The sequence below is a fragment of the Pogona vitticeps genome, chromosome 2 (assembly GCF_051106095.1).
Source record: "Pogona vitticeps strain Pit_001003342236 chromosome 2, PviZW2.1, whole genome shotgun sequence".
Taxonomy (NCBI): domain Eukaryota; kingdom Metazoa; phylum Chordata; class Lepidosauria; order Squamata; family Agamidae; genus Pogona; species Pogona vitticeps.
The window spans coordinates 149,346,693-149,362,785 of record NC_135784.1 but is presented as its reverse complement, the minus strand read 5'-3'; the positions used below and the strand labels follow the sequence as shown (position 1 = coordinate 149,362,785).

Sequence of the window (16,093 nt, the reverse complement as noted above, 5' to 3'; positions counted from 1 at the left end):
CGCCCCCTTGAGCCATTGAAGAAGTTATCATCGCCCCTCTCCTCATGGCTATGATATTTATTTATTTATTTATTTATTTATTTATTTATTTATTTATTTATTTATTTATTTATTTATTTATTTATTTATTTATTTATTTAAGACACTTAAATCCAATGAACCCTGAAAACAAAATTCAATTGCAAGAAAATGAAATGTCCAAAAAAAAAAAGTAACATTTAATGATTTAGTTACAAGTGAATTTTAAGATGTAAAAAGAAATATAAAAAGGGCATAAAACAAACCGCAGTGCAGGAACTAAAAATTTCAAGACATAAATTCTGAAACTAAATCAAGATTTGAGGAAAATATATATTCATGCATACCGTAAAAAGGGTTAAAAAGACAGAAAGAAAAATTTTATAGAAGGAAAGCAACAAAGATCAGAGCGACAAATATATATATATCTACACAAAACGTTTACACAAAGAGCACAACAAAAAATTGAAACCATAAAACCAAGAAACCAAAATATATTATTGAACTGGAGTGCACACTAAAAAAAGTACAATACAAAGAGATACACAAAATGTTTTACAGAGCACAAGAAGAATTCAAAAATGAAGCCGAAAACTCAAACTGGAATGTGAAATCCAAAGCAAGCAAATACAACAATAAGAGCTGAGACAATTATTTACGAAGAAAATGTATGTACACAAAAAACAAACAAAAAATTAAAAATCAATGGCTGCCTTGTGCTTGGTGAGCCAATGCCAATTTCTCAATGTCTGGAATCATATTTATTAATCTCATTCTTAAATTGCCATGCTCAGTGATCTTCAACATGTTCCTTGACTTAGAAAGGATCTGTTGGACGGCGCTGAAGCCCCTCTCCACTAAGTAAGTGGAAGGAAAGGCTAAAATAAGCAACTTAACTTCCTCCCACAATATTGGGTAAGTGTTCCTCATTTTCACCCGAAAAACTTCATTGCCATAACTCTGAAAATGTGATTGGGCTTCACAGTCGTATTTCAGATCTGTCAGTGACTCTTGCAGTTTGGGATGAAGTTGTGCAAAGTCTGCTGTGAAAGGATTTAGCACCCAAGTGGGCACTTTCAGATTTATCAGATCATAGAATCTGTTTTCCATATCTTCTTTTACTTGCTTCAAGTGGCAGCAAAAGACATCCAAATCTTCTGCTGGAGTTGACATTCATTACCAAGGCTTGGGAACTGATATGGCTCCTGGCGACTCATATTGCTTGCAAGGAGGTCCAATTTGGAAATAAATGAGCAGATTTATTTATTTATTTATTTATTTTATTTTATTTTATTTTATTTTATTTATATCCTGCCTATCTGGTCGGATCAGGACCACTCTAGGCGGCTGATTTCTCCTTTGGCCTTAATAAAATTGATTTTATCTCCTTTCAGCTCTATGTTCACTTCATTCACCTTGTCAAAAACATCAGCGAGATAAGCGACATCCAGACATTGAAATTTAAGAGAACTGCTTAGACTTGGATCAGTGGATTCAAGAAATTCGACAACTGTTTCCAAAAGGTCGTGGAATCGCCACAGGCACTTTCCTTTTGAAAGCCACCTTACTCCGGTGTGCAAAAGAAGACGTTCAAACTCTTCGCCATTTTCTTATTTATTTATTTCATTTCATTTCACTTGTACCCCACCTATTTGGTCTTGCGACACAAAGCTTGTGAAAAAGTCAGTTGTTCAAGGCTTTTGACTTAATTTTGTTCACAGCATTAATGATGTAATGTAAGGACTCGTGCAAACGGCCACTCAAATTTTTTGAGACAAGGTGCTGTCTATGAATGATGCAATGAACAGTCATAATTCCAGGTACAACTGATTTTAGATGAGCTTGAAATCCGCGATATCGTCCAACTATGGAGGCAGCTCTTGTCGGTTGCACATGCCACGACATTTGTCAAAGGGATGTTTTTCTCATTAAAGAACTCTTCAACCTTTTTCTCCTTCATGGATTGCTGCCTTGTCGTGGCGAAGGGGCTTGAGTAACTCAGAGAAGCTATGGGCTATGCCGTGCAGGGACACCCAAGACGGACAGGACATAGTGGAGAGTTCCGACTAAACGCAATCCACCTGGAGTAGGAAATGGCAAGCCACTCCAGTATCTTTGCCAAGAACGCCCCATGATCAGAAACAAAAGGCTAAAAGATATGACGCTGGAAGATGGGCCCCTCAGGTCGGAAGGCGTCCAACATGCTACTGAGGAAGAGCGGAGGACAAGTACAAGTAGCTCCAGAGCTAATGAAGTGGTTGGGCCAAAGCCGAAAGGACGCTCAGCTGTGGACGTGCCTGGAAGTGAAAGGAAAATCCAATGCTGCAAAGAAAAATACTGCATAGGAACCTGGAATGTAAGATCTATGAACGTTGGGAAGCTGGAGGTGGTCAAACAGGAGATGGCAAGAATAAACATCGACATCCTGGGCATCAGTGAACTAAAATGGCCAGGAATGGGCGAATTCAGCTCAGATGATTATCATATCTACTATTGTGGGCAAGAATCCCATAGAAGGAATGGAGTAGCCCTCATAGTCAACAAAAGAGTGGGAAAAGCTGTAATGGGATACAATCTCAAAAATGATAGAATGATGTCAATACGAATCCAAGGCAGACCATTCAACATCACAATAATCCAAGTTTATGCACCAACCAGCATTGCTGAGGAGACTGAAATTGAACAATTCTATGAAGATTTACAACACCTTCTAGAACTGACACCAAAGAAAGATGTTCTTCTCATTCTAGGGGACTGGAATGCTAAAGTAGGGAGCCAAGAGATAAAAGGAACAACAGGGAAGTTTGGCCTTGGAGTTCAGAACGAAGCAGGACAAAGGCTAATAGAGTTTTGTCAAGAGAATAAGCTGGTCATCACAAACACTCTTTTCCAACAACACAAGAGGCGACTCTATACATGGAAATCACCAGATGGGCAATATCGAAATCAGATTGATTATATTCTCTGCAGCCAAAGATGGAGAAGCTCTATACAGTCAGCAAAAACAAGACCTGGAGCTGACTGCGGTTCTGATCATCAGCTTCTCATAGCAAAATTCAAGCTTAGACTGAAGAGATTAGGAAAAACCACTGGGCCACTCAGGTATAATCTAAACCAAATCCCTTATGAATACACAGTGGAAGTAAAGAACAGATTTAAGGAACTAGATTTGGTGGACAGAGTGCCTGAAGAACTTTGGATAGAGGCTCGTAACATTGTCCAGGAGGCAGCAACGAAAACCATCCCAAAGAAAAGGAAATGCAAGAAAGCAAAGTGGCTGTCCAACGAGGCCTTAGAAATAGCAGAGAGGAGAAGGGAAGCAAAATGCAAGGGAGATAGGGAAAGTTACAGAAAATTGAATGCAGACTTCCAAAGAATAGCAAGGAGAGACAAGAGGGCCTTCTTAAATGAACAATGCAAAGAGATAGAGGAAGATAACAGAAAAGGAAAGACCAGAGATCTGTTCAGGAAAATTGGACATATTAGAGGAACATTTTGCGCAAAGATGAACATGATAAAAGACAAAAATTGGAGGGACCTAACAGAAGCAGAAGACGTCAAGAAGAGGTGGCAAGAATACACAGAGGAATTATATCAGAAAGATGTGGATATCCCGGACAACCCAGACAATGTAGTTGCTGACCTTGAGCCAGACATCCTGGAGAGCGAAGTCAAGTGGGCCTTAGAAAGCCTGGCTAACAACAAGGCCAGTGGAGGTGATGGCATTCCAGTTGAACTATTTAAAATCTTGAAAGATGATGCTGTTAAGGTGCTACATTCAATATGCCAGCAAGTTTGGAAAACTCAACAGTGGCCAGAGGATTGGAAAAGATCAGTCTACATCCCAATCCCAAAGAAAGGCAGTGCCAAAGAATGCTCCAACTACCGTACAATTGCACTCATTTCACACGCTAGCAAGGTTATGCTCAAAATCCTACAAGGTAGGCTTCAGCAGTATGTGGACCGAGAACTCCCAGAAGTACAAGCTGGATTCCGAAGAGGCAGAGGAACTCGAGACCAAATTGCTAACTTGCGCTGGATTATGGAGAAAGCCAGAGAGTTCCAGAAAAATATCTACTTCTGCTTCATTGACTATGCGAAAGCCTTTGACTGTGTGGACCACAGCAAACTATGGCAAGTTCTTAAAGAAATGGGAGTGCCTGACCACTTTATCTGTCTCCTGAGAAACCTATATGTGGGACAGGAAGCAACAGTTAGAACTGGTCATGGAACAACTGAGTGGTTCAAAATTGGGAAAGGAGTACGGCAAGGCTGTATATTGTCGCCCAGCTTATTTAACTTATATGCAGAATACATCATGCGGAAGGCTGGACTGGAAGAAACCCAAGCCGGAATTAAGATTGCCGGAAGAAATATCAACAACCTCCGATATGCAGATGACACCACTCTGATGGCAGAAAGTGAGGAGGAATTAAAGAACCTTGTAATGAGAGTGAAAGAGGAGAGTGCAAAAAACGGTCTGAAACTCAACATCAAAAAAACTAAGATCATGGCCACTGGTCCCATCACCTCCTGGCAAATAGAAGGGGAAGATATGGAGGCAGTGTCAAATTTTATCTTCCTGGGCTCCATGATCACTGCAGATGGAGACAGCAGCCCTGAAATTAAAAGCCGCCTTCTTCTTGGGAGGAAAGCGATGACAAATCTTGACAGCATCTTGAAAAGCAGAGACATCACCTTGCCAACAAAAGTCCGAATAGTCAAAGCTATGGTTTTTCCTGTCGTGATGTATGGAAGTGAGAGCTGGACCATAAAGAAAGCAGACCGCCGAAGAATTGATGCCTTTGAATTGTGGTGCTGGAGGAGGCTCTTGAGAATCCCCTGGACTGCAAGGAGAACAAACCTATCAGTTCTAAAGGAAATCAACCCTGAATGCTCACTTGAAGGACAGATCCTGAAGCTGAGGCTCCAATACTTTGGCCATCTCATGAGAAGAAAAGAGTCCTTGGAAAAAACCTTGATGTTAGGAAGGTGTGATGGCAAGAGGAGAAGGGGACGACCGAGGATGAGATGGCTGGTCAGTGTCTGCGAAGCAACCAACATGAACCTGACACAACTCCGGGAGGCAGTAGAAGACAGGAGGGCCTGGCGTGCTCTGGTCCATGGGGTCACGAAGAGTCGGACACGACTAAACGACTAAACACACTCAACCTTTTTAAATATCGAAGAACCTTTTGTGCTGGTGGCTAAATTTTGAGCAAGTAACAGTTCTTCCCCAATCTCTTCATTTCCGTTGATGAAACAGACATAAGCCAATAAGGCTTCATTTTCACGAATTGTTGACTCATCATTCTGCATCACGAATTCTGTACTTTTCAAGGTCTCAGTAAGCCTTTTTTTCCACATAAGCAGCCATTTTATCAATTCTTTTTGATATGGTGTCATTGCTCAAAGGAATCGATTGCGTGACAGTGCTTGCGCTGGGCCCCAACATGGTGACAAAAATCTGTTTCACTGCTGGTAAAGTCAGTGTTTCTCCGATAGTGTGAGGTTTGCCACATTTTGCTATCAACAAAGATACTTCATAGGAACAAATGAGCCCCTTGTCAGCGTTGAGTGACGATTTTCCAAATAACTTCTCAACAGTGCTGCGACCCTCAAACTTGGCCTTTAAGGATTGGAAAAATGATACTGATTTGTCAGCTTTATCTGAATGAAATTTTACCAAATGGTCTTTCAGTTGGGAAGGCTTCATTGCTTCATTTGAAAATGATTTCTCACAAAGAAGATATAACGGAAACTGTACATTGGAAGGAGATGGAATGAATCCCAGTTTTAGGTATTCCATCAAATATTGGTGACATTCCTCTTCTTGGCCATGTTGAGAAGTCTTTGAAATGAAAGAGGAGGTGGCGGCAGGGGATTGTGGGAGTTGTAGTCCAAACCATGTGGAGTGCCCCCGCCACCCCCTTCTTGAAGCAAATTGGTATACTCAAGCCACTCACATGCTGCCCTTTTCACCTTCACTGAATGGATCCTCAGGGTTCAGGAAGAAAGAGGAGCGGCTGACTTTTCACGATGCTTTTGCAATCCTGCCCAAAGAGATGCCACACCACCCCCAACTGAACTGTTTCTCTCCACTCTTTTCTTGCAACGGGCGGGAAGGTAGGCAGGAAGGCAGAACAGACAAACGGGGTTCGTCTCTCCCTCCCTACCTGGGTGCGAGGTGCAGCACTTCACCGGGAGAGGATGGGGACCCGAGAGACCCTTTCCTTCCATCCGATCCACACTTGATGCTCCCCTAAGGGAGAAAGGCGAGACGTGGCAGGCAGAAAGAGCGGGATCATCTGGCGATGATGCGGCGGTGGCACCAGATCTACTGCTGCAGCCACCTTCACAGGTTTGGCTCGCTCCAGCGTCCCCTACCGCCCCCTTCTGTTCTGGCCCCCTGAAAAATGAAATCGCCCCCTGGAGGTGTTATTGCCCACGTTAAGAACCACTGGTATAGACTATAGCAAACGCCACAGAGTACTGTATTCTGTAATCTTGAGTGATTCTTGTGTGGCGAGTGTGCACTACCTCCCCAGAAGATGTGCAATTATTTTTACTTTATTTTTTTTAAGTTCTTGAAGTTTTTTCCACACATTTCCCCACAAGTTTTGGGAAGTGTTGCATGTTGCACCACCAAATAAATAAACAGAAAGACAAGAGACAGACAGACTTCAAATGTTCAGCCAGCTGGATAACCATGAAAAGCTTTAAAGTTATTAATTTAAATTCTTTATAACTCCAACATGTTTTGGGAAAGAAAGAACTAAATCATCTCATTTTCCTATAGCTAGCTTTGCTCTCTGCGTCTATATTTCACATTCTACTAAAGGCAAGACCTGATACTTGACAACACTTTAAAACGGGCTGGAAAGCTGTAGTAGCCTAAAAGTAGTGTCTTTACTCTCCATTAAATTTCTATTATTTATCTTTTGCTGCTTATTTTTCTTTAAGCCATGTACCTAACTAGTATGCAAATTGTAAAAGATAAGCATAGTTTCTGAGGAATAAAAAATACAGTAATGTGTATGGATGGAACATTAAAAGTGTAAAGGAGAGGGTTGGTTTTAGAATGAAATTAACACAATATCAAACATCATAGATGGCTAGTTTTCTTTGAGGAGGATCCTGAGCTCAAAAGTCTGGGGCTTCCCGCCCCCAGGGTATTAAATGCTGGGATCTCACCTCTTTCCAACACAAAGTATCAGCAAAATAGTCTGTACAAAATACTGTGTAGGCTTTCCAATTATTGGCCTTTGTTCTGCTTCCAGAGACTTTTTGGAACTCTGCCTTCTTCCTTTTCTCTTCTGGAAAAGCATTGACTCAGGGACTCTTCCAGCAGTGTAGGTGGAAATACAATATGTGCAAACTTCTATACTCCTCAGCAAAAGGTCGTGGGAGCATGTTTTTCGAAGCAAAAGTCTGAAAGCAACAAACTTTATTAGCATGTAGTAAAGATATTAACAGCTAGTGTTCACAGTTTGGCATATTAACATAAAGCATGTAGACTTGGTTTATTAGCATAATTTTTCAAGACAAATATTAAACATTAATGATTTTAAAGAAAGGCACACAGGCTGAAGCCTTGTCTTTGTAGGGGAGGTGTGGAGGAAAGGACACATTGCCAACGAATAGGACATCAGAGCATATGGTAAAATTACTACAGCTAACATATCCATTTCTGGTAAACTGGGAAATAGGCTCCTACCATCATTTGTAAAGTACCAGTCACATATATGACTAGGCAATGTCTTTGAGGCCTAAGAGATCCATGTTTTTGAATCCTCCAGAAGGCTATGCAGGCTGTAAATGACTGGAATATGGCTGCATCCTGGTTCTAATCATCTGTTGATTGCCAAATTAGATCTTATCTTACGAAGTCCAGGGCCTGTAATGATCTCTTCGCTTTTAGGTCTATAGTGTTACTGGAATGTCATCTACTCCTACATGGGAGAATAGACATTGAAAGCAAAGAAAATACTACTTCCTACAATCTTAAATTCATTTATGAAATTCACACACACACATGCACACACATAGTGTGTTGACAGCTTTAAAAATAGATTGGGTAAATTCATGGAGGAAAAAAGGTTGATCAAACATTGCTGTTAAGTTTAACATGATAGTCATGAAAAACATCTTTCTCAAACAGAGCAGCAACAAGAACAAAAGACATGTATGGAATGGAACTGATATTCTTGATGTATAAAACCAGGGCTTTAAAAAAAGTTGTGTCTTACTTTGTCTTATAGATAACTTAAGAAAAAAACTGGGATGCTAGAATTATTTCTAGAAGACCAGCTTTTTCATTGCTTAGCCTACATCCCTGTGGAAGGAGTGCTTCTTCCACCCCTTGCTACTGCACCAACCTGAACAAAACTGCATAAATGCTTTGAGAACATGCTCAGAGGAAAGTGCTTAATGGTTATGAGCTTTGTGATAACATTTGATGTATTCCCTAAATATTGAGACCATATAACGAGTAAGAGAAAGCATGTGAACTATTTGGAGCAAGTGTCATAACAGACCAGTGTGTTGGTTGGTTGATTGGTTGGTTGGTTGGTTTGGCCTTGAGTTAGTTCTGTGGTGTTTTCTCTTGCTTCTCCTATATAGCTGCTGTGAGGTTCATTTCCAAACCAGCTTCTATACCTCTGACTCTAATGCCCATTTCAGTCCTCATGAAAAGAATTGTTTTCATATCTATTTTCTGTGCATCAGAAAAGCTCTGTACTCCTGAAAGCTTCAGATATAGTCAAACATTGCATTTGCATCATATGTAAAGCAGATATACCCATCCATCCCCCAAAACAATGTCAAAGAAGAAAAGTGAAGTTTATTTTACAAATAGAACAAAAGAAATTGAATTGATACCAATAAAATATTACTTTGCAAAAGCCTTAATTTACTACCTGTTGCACTTTTTACCAGTTGGAGGTAGCTCTATATTCAGAAGCTAATTTTAGGCATGCTGGAAAACGTATTCATTTCCTCTAGTCCTAGTAAAAATGTAGGTTTGTCCTTATAGAACTATATTTAGGTTTGTTGTGTTTTTCTTTCTAAAGTTAATATAATTCATGTCCTTTTAGTTCCCTTGAGTAAAAACAGCAATTACTGGAGCCTATGTAATAATTTGAACCGTATCAGCACATTCTAATTGTCTGCATACCTGGTAACACCCTTCACCACTACTGTCTACCAAACTGCTGTGCTTAACTTGCATCTGATATTATGTGTTTCCTCAGCTCCACTAGAATGCCACATAGTAATTGACCACATTTGGTGAAAGGTCTGGAAACCAGAGAAGGGTACAGGGAAGCAAAAGGTGATTGATGTTTTAAGATTATAGTGTGGTTTGAGTTGTCATCGTGAAAGCACCGTACTTTGTTGAAGTGTTGCCTTCCATTTCTCCATATGCCTCTTTTATGCCTTTCCGACTGCTTTCTATGCAGTCTTCATGAGTGGTTTACAATAATCCTAATTTGCAGCTGGAATTTGGCACACACATGGGCTTGGTGTTGCCAGCTCAATTTAACTAGAGATCTAAAACTTCACTGCTTTGTACAGCAACAGTTTTACCTTCTGCTTCTTAAATTAGAGTCTTTAGCCTCCAAGTCTACTGAATGGGAAGCTCCTTGTGTTTCTGAAGTCAAACTTTGAAACAGAATGAGACTAAGCTCTGTTACACCGGCCTGTCCTTTGTTTCCTTGCCATTTGTTTCTCAGCTGTGAAAGAAGGCAGACTTTTCTTGGTGGTATGAAATGGTTTTGAAATGGCTGAAATTCCCAAAGTTTTCGGTGCAGTTCTAATGAAAGAAGGCTGGTATGTAGCTGCACAAATGAAAAACTGGTGGTGCTTTAGAACTTGATCTGTTTTCTGTTATTTTTAATGCTTTTGCTCTTGAAAAATGTCATCTATACCTCAAAAATATTTGAAACTATATATAAAAAAGCAAGAGAAAATTAAAAGAGCCTGTCTTACTAGAAATGTGCCAAGCAAGCTATTGGCAATAACTTGTGTTGAATTGATCAAACAGTGTTCAAACACTTTGACTTTCAGAATACTTTTTACCTGTATGGGAACATTTTAGTCAGCAAGGGATGAGACCAAACATCGTTAGCCAACAACTCTTTTCATTCTGGTCTGTACAGAACTAGCTAAATTAATTGATAATTGGGTGGTGTTCTGTGTTTACAGAATAATCTGTATAAATGAAACTAATTGCATAATAAAGGCCAAAGGCGCTTACAGTAAATGTTAAACTTCTTTCACCCAGGAAGATGGTTAGTAGATACAAAATTGTTACCATAGTAAAATTCCTTATGTTCCTCGCTTCATCCTTTGGCAAGGTGTAGAAAAAGTCTAGCTTTCTGTTGCTGCTGTTGCTCCTCTCAGTCTACTAATTTTATATTTCCCCCTAAGGTTGGTCGCTGAAGTCTCAAGGAACAGTTATTCTTCTCCAGGTCTCTAAACGAAAACGCAAATCTCAGGGCAAGCAGTACTTGATGAGGAAACACTGACTCTCTGTATGAGGCAAATTTATTTAGACAGCCATATCTTCTCATTCCCAGCTTGTTTTAGGACTCTCTCAGCATGAAGATGTCTGCGCATGTGTTGTATCTGAGCAAGGTTCAGTTTTGAAGAGTTAGATGGTTTAATATTATTTATTCAGAGCCTTCGTGTATTTGTATATTTGGCATACTCATAGTAGGGAGATTGGCCTGTAGGTTTGGGGGTCTGATGATTCTTTGCCTGGTTTCAGTGTAGCAGTTACTTTTGTCTTCCACCATATTTTTGCCATTTGTTTGCTCGATGAGCAATTAGTAAAGTGTTGAAGGAGCTATTATTATGTGTTTTGACTGAAATATTTAATTTTAAATTCAGATATCATTGAGCTGCTTTGCCATTCCTACATCTTCTTATGGCTTCCTCTAATTCCACCAATATGAAGGCAATAGAAGGTTCATTGGACTCACTCTGAATATCTCTTTGTTGTTTTCTTTTTCTTATGTGTTGGTTGGTCTTCCCTGCCAGGAGCAGTTGGTGCTGTTTGGTTTGGGATTATATTTGTCCTTTTGTTTGGATCATTGTTCAGTCTTTTCAGTAGTTTCAAGATTTCTGGCTGCTTCTTGCCGTGTCAAGCTCTGTTGTCTATCCAGCAAGTTCTTTTTGTTTCTGCAAGAGTTAAGATAAAATTATTCCCACCTTTTACTGTACATTCAGTATAAGGATTTTCCTCAAAGTGTGAAATGTAATCTCAGTGTTGGGTGGAGTGTGTCCTGGGATGTAGTTGGTGCAGCACCTTCTTGGAATGGAGGCACAAGAACATTGCAAAATTGAAGTTACAAATTGATCATCTTGAGGGGCAGTTTGAAACACAACTGCATCTAACTTTATTCTAAACTTTTCCATGTGGCTTTTTTGAAATTATACCTCCTGCAGAATGGTTTATTATGGATGGATGGCTAAGTAGATCTGCCATGGAATGGATCTGTGCTGAGCGTTTGGGATTGGCTCATCTACACTCTTAATGCACTATTGAGCTATAGGGTCACTAACAAAAAGTAAATCTGGATTATAGCCTCTCTGCCACCTTCCACTGTTAAATTAACTGGGTAGTTTAGGATCATGTATAAGGTACATTGAATGGCTTTTTGTTATCATGTTCATAGTCCTAAATGTTGTTATGGTTGTTGAGATCTTTAACTTAAAAGTGATTGTTTTGGTTTTCTATATTAAACGGCTTCTTAAAGCAGAATGGTGTATTAGGTGGTTTATAAATCGATGTTACCATGCACGCAGCCAGTTCAACCATCAAGATTTGTATGTTGTCCTCTTCAGTAAAATTCATTTAGTGGACTAGAATATCTGGTCTTACACAAATTGCACTTCCATATTATTTTGGGGCCTCTGAGCAACTAGTAACAACTCATGAACCTTTGGTTGATACTGATTCATTTTTGTCTATGTTGTGACTTACTATCCAGTAAAATCCAGTGATTTACTATCCAGGAAAATCCCGTAGTAGCTGTGACTTACTACTAGATTTTCAGCCACAGTAATCTATTTGAAGATTAAATTGATTGAAGCACTACAGCTTTATGCCCACAGAAAGCATTCCTCTTTTATTATTATTATTATTATTATTATTATTATTATTATTATTATTATTATTATTATTATTATTATTATTATTATTATTATTATTATTATTAATTTAATTTAATTTATATGCCGCCCACACTACCCAAAGGTCTTTGGGCGGCTTACAGCATCTTTGGGTTGTCAAACTGTGCAAAATACATTAGAAAATTGAAATGAAAATTGGTGAGAAACAATTCTATCCTGCCAGATATCTATGGACCTTATGTGTAGGTTAGATTGTGAAGGACTATACAATGTGTACATATGGAGGCTGGTTATTTTATAGGGTTGCCATAGTCAAGTTCCTAAAATTGGGATGGCCTAATTTGCACATGATACATTAGTTATAGCATTGTTTTTCTTCAACTATGTTATATCCATAGTACTTTTGTCATTTCTTACATAGTTAGGAAATGGACTTTTATACTTATATAGGCTGGAAACTTCTTTGTCTACACTGTATGCACAACACCTGTTATGCATGCAGTTGGGCTTTTCCGAGGCTTCTACAAGGAAATATCCAGACCCTCCTTTCACAAACCTAAGATCCATTCAATACAGCAGGATGATCACCAGTCCATATATGTGAAGGTCTGTCATGGTGCAGAACAGCGTGCGTGGAATATGATGCTCCACCCACACTGCAACAGTATGAGAATTTCCTTATATAGTAAAGCACTGACGCAAGAAGGCCAATCTAGTAATGTTTCTTCGGCTGGAATAGGAAGACTCAATATTCCATTTCTGATACACAACAAAGTTTACTAGGTGAAGTCTGGCCAGCCACTGTGATATGACCAAACCTTGCTATAGAATTAATGTGGACAGGGGTACCCTGTGAACCACCGTATACATTGCTAGTATTACGAACGTCCCAACTTAGAACATTTTGAAATATGGCCAGCTCCAGCTGCAAAATGTTGCTTCTACTTGCGACCGGAACTTTGAGTTATGAACAGAAAAAGGCGGAAAATTCAAATTGCTAATTGTAGGCGGCGACAAGGCTGCTTCTTTGTAGCTCTTTCGCCCCAGCAGTTAGTGTGCGATTTGAAGAGGCTGCCTGGTAAGGTAAGGTGCTGTTTTCTGCTTTTAAAAAAATTGTTCTGGGTAGTTTTACAGCATGGCTTTGGGCTAGGGGGTTATGTTTCTGTGCTGTGATGGGTCTTGGGGGGGTTGTTTGTTTTTTGGTTTCCCTCCCATTTCCAATGGGTCTTGGGTTTGGTTGCTTTTTGGAGGTTTTTTTTCCCCATTTTCAATGGGTCTTGGGGGTTTGTTTTTTGGTTTTTCCCCCCATTGCCAATTGGTCTTGGGGGAGTTGGTTGCTTTTGGGTTTTTTTCCCCATTTCCAATGGGTCTTTCATGCTTCCCTTTTTGCTTTGTTTTCTTTGCATTTCCAACCTGCTCCGTTTGTTCTCTTTGCATTTCCGACCTGCTCTGTTTGTTCTCTTTGCATTCCTGACCTGCTCCCTTTGTTCTCTTTGCCTTTTTGACCTGCTCACTTTGTTCTCCGTGCATTTTCGACCGGCTACGTTTGTTTTCTTTGCATTTCCAACCAGCTGCCTTTGTTTTCTTTGCTTTTCCGACCTGCTCCCTTTTTTCTCTTTGCATTTCCGATGGGTCTTGCACACTTGATTTCTCCCCCCCCCACCTTCAGCCGGAAGGGATTAATCATGTTTCCAATGGGTCTTGCAGTGATTTATTTGTTTGTTCTTCAACGTGGTTCTCTATGAATCCACACTGGTGGGTTTAACAGCGCTTGCGCTGGTCCTCTCGGAATTTTCTAGAGCTGTTGAGAAAAAGATACAAAGTTTAGGTTGCCCTATACTGCGCACGCTGCTCCCGCCAACCTTCAGTTCCATTTTTCCGCGCAACGGAGTTGGAACCTCTTGGAATATTAGAGCTCTGTTATTTCTCCTACTGCTTTTTTCGGCTTGACCTCAGTACCGGCACCGAAAGAAAAGGCAGTTTCTCAGAAGCCTAAAAAGAAGGCTAAAGAGATCACCCTTGGTGGTTATTGGGCGGTCGCCCACGGCTAGTCAGCTTCACCGAGTCATTGCTGACTCAGCTAATGCTCCATCTAGCCCAATTCTCACTGGGCGAGCAACGCGATCCCCGTCTTTGACGTCAGGATCGGCGCCTTCCAGGTCTCCTCCTCCCCCTCGAGGCCGACCTGTAGCGCCGCATGGGGACCTAGACCCTCGGCGCCCATCACCAGATTCGGCGGACGACGAGCCTCCTGCCAAAAAGCGTCGTCACCGACGCAAACACAGACGCGGGCATAGGCGTCGACGAGATTCCTCCTATTCTGATTCTGATTCAAGCCGCGGTCGCAAGAGATCTCGCCGCCGCCGACGTCGTAGAGACTACTCGACAGAGTCATCTTCGACGTCGAGGGATAGGAGGCATAGGAGGAAGAGGTCCAGATATTCCTATTCATCCTCTCCCTCTCGCTCCTCTCATAGGAGTCCTCCGTCTACAAGACCTCCCGACGTCAATGCGAATAAAGCTTCGACGTCGAGTGCAGCACTTGACCTGTCTAAACATCCTGCACAGCCTCCTATCGTTACAGGTTTGGCTCAGCCATTACCTCAGGCACCTCAGCGGCCTCTTTTACCCACTGAGGAATCTCAACCTACTCTCCAGGAATCATCTGATGAGGTCGATAATGACGACTCCGATGCCTCCCTGGACACCCCTACTCCTGGGGAACCACTACCACCAGAAGCGGCAAATCTAAAGCCTTCATCGCCTACGGAGGATTTTTCCTCATACACTCAGATGATTGCTCGTATGGCTCAAGCCCTTAAACTTGCTGTGGAGCAGTCTCCACGAAGGGAAGAAAACCTCATATTTGGTGACATTGAAGCTGAGAGAGCACATCCAGTCAGTCTCTCTTTTATTCCAGAACTCTTGGACTTGATAAAGGAATTCTGGGAGCACCCAGCTAATCCCACAACTGTCTCCAAGAGGACTGAAAATCTCTACCGGATACATAGCGAGGATACCTCTTTTCTACTGATGCATCCTGCATCTAATTCCCTTATAGTTGAGTCCAGTTCATCCAAGACTGCTTCTAAGGGCCATCCTACACCAACTAATAAGGAAGGAAGGAAGTTGGAAATCCTGGCACGCCGGCTCTATTCCATGACCACCTTCACTCTAAGGGCAGTCAATTATCTGGTAGCAATGGGAGCTTATCAGAAGCAACTTTGGTCCAGAGTTCTGCCTGCACTGGAAGCAGCTCCAGAGGAACTGAGACAGCTTTGTTTGAATACTCATGCGGAGGCTTTAACTGTCTCCAAGTACCAACGTCTTGCTGCTCGCCATGTGGCAGAGGCCACTTCAAAGAATTTTGCCTCCATCATTACATTAAGGCGACACGCTTGGCTCCGCTCTGCCAATATTGTTGAGGACATTAAGTCCAGGGTGGAGAATTTACCTTTTGATGCCTCGGGACTTTTCAGCCAGAGTACCGATGAAAACTTGGAAAATTTACACAAGAGTAAGAAAACAGCGAAATCATACTCTGTCCAACCTCCACCCAAGCCACCAAAGTTTCAATGGCGTTCAAGATATACCACCCAAACTTACCAACAACCCTCTACCAGTACTTACCGGCCTTATGGTGGTCAGCCTCCTCAACGTCCTCCTCAGGCTGCATCCGCATCTTCTTCTTTCAAGCATCAACCTTCCAATAGGAAGCCCTCCTTCAAAGGTCCTGGAAAGAAACAAAAGCAGTACCTTTGACTTTCTCACCACGTTACCGACCACCATCCAAACCACCCGCCTTTCTCCTTACCTTCACAATTGGACACTCATAACTCAGAATACATGGGTCCTCAGCATTGTCAACTCCGGCTACCGCCTGGAGTTTATAAAGTTGCCTCCTCTGGGACAGGTTTCCCCTACATCGTACGACCCTGTT

At 41.3% G+C, this 16,093-nt stretch overlaps 1 protein-coding gene across 8 annotated transcripts in view; it reads left to right on the top strand.

Annotated features, from left to right (window-relative positions):
* CEP112 (centrosomal protein 112) overlaps positions 1 to 16,093 on the top strand; it is a 455,788-nt gene that overhangs the window by 338,520 nt on the left and 101,175 nt on the right. The window lies entirely within an intron of this gene.